The following is a 1,151-nucleotide window of genomic DNA, read 5'->3' on the forward strand; positions in this document are numbered from 1 at the left end:
CACAATTCATTGTTGTAATTGACTAGTATAGGGCCTGATCTATGAAAAGTACGATCTCTACTATTACGGCAAGCTTAAAAGCTAATTTATGTTCTTCACATCCATCGCCTTATTCAATGGGTTTGGCTATTATAATAGTGGTTTAGAGGGGTTCATCGTCGAAATAGGACTCACGAGATAAATCGTAATGCTCCAAACCTAACGAAAAGCAGAGGATGATTCAACATCACATCCCTATATGTTTCCCTATAGGAATGTAAGGCCAAAACCTAAATAATTTACCTCCATAGTATGTTAATTACATGATTCAATCAATAATCAATCCATCTATAGGATATTCATAACCTACTTAACAATTTCAATAGTTTCTTTAAAATTCACAACATTCTAGTACAAATAACATACACGCAAAATATACTAAATGTATAGTAGTGTTAAAGTATAAATCATTCTTCCCTTCATATCCAAAAATGAGCTAATCCTCTAATCTGAAATATTAAGGATCATTTCTCAATATATGCATGTTTTTCTTGTGTATGGGTCATTCTAATATTCTCTGTATCGTTTTAATTTTATCGGATGATCCTGAACATCCTCTTCCTGCCACAATCTCAAGTCCGAAGTATTTGTAAGATCGAAGTTTGTAACTACATTAGATGAAGATGCCCTTGGATCCATCGAGAACTCCATGATGGATGGATTTGGGTTTAGCATGGTTTGAAACCCTGGCCATTTTGAATCAACAGTCACCATCTCGTTTGAGCCATAAGTACTAGCATTGCCGATAATTCTAGCTCTATTAGATAAGGACCCTATTGGATCGGTCTCCTTGATAGGCAAAACAGCTTGCCATCTTGAAGTGATGGGCATGATCTCACTTGAGCTGGAAGTACCCACATGATCACTGATAATAACTGCATCAGATGAATATGCTCTTGGATTGATCGAGAACTCCTTGAAGGGCAGAGATGGATTTAGCATGGGTTGAACACCTTGCCATCTTGAATCGATGGTCGTGATCCCGCCTGAGCCGAAAGTACAAGAGTGATTGCCGATAGTAACTACGTTAGGTGAATATGTCGCATCAATCGAGAATTCCTTGATAGGTAGAACTAGGTTTTGCAATGGTTGAACCCCTTGCCATCTTGAAT

The 1,151-nt window shown here is 37.5% G+C and overlaps 1 non-coding gene across 1 annotated transcript; it reads right to left on the bottom strand.

The window, feature by feature from the left end:
• Nucleotides 1–492: 492 nt before the first annotated feature.
• Nucleotides 493–594, bottom strand: LOC135613280 (U6 spliceosomal RNA). The gene has a single exon (XR_010487263.1). It is a non-coding gene; the product is annotated as a U6 spliceosomal RNA (small nuclear RNA).
• Between the last annotated feature and the right edge of the window lie 557 nt (nucleotides 595–1,151).

The sequence above is a fragment of the Musa acuminata genome, chromosome BXJ2-5, assembly GCF_036884655.1.
Source record: "Musa acuminata AAA Group cultivar baxijiao chromosome BXJ2-5, Cavendish_Baxijiao_AAA, whole genome shotgun sequence".
NCBI classification, from domain to species: Eukaryota; Viridiplantae; Streptophyta; class Magnoliopsida; order Zingiberales; family Musaceae; genus Musa; species Musa acuminata.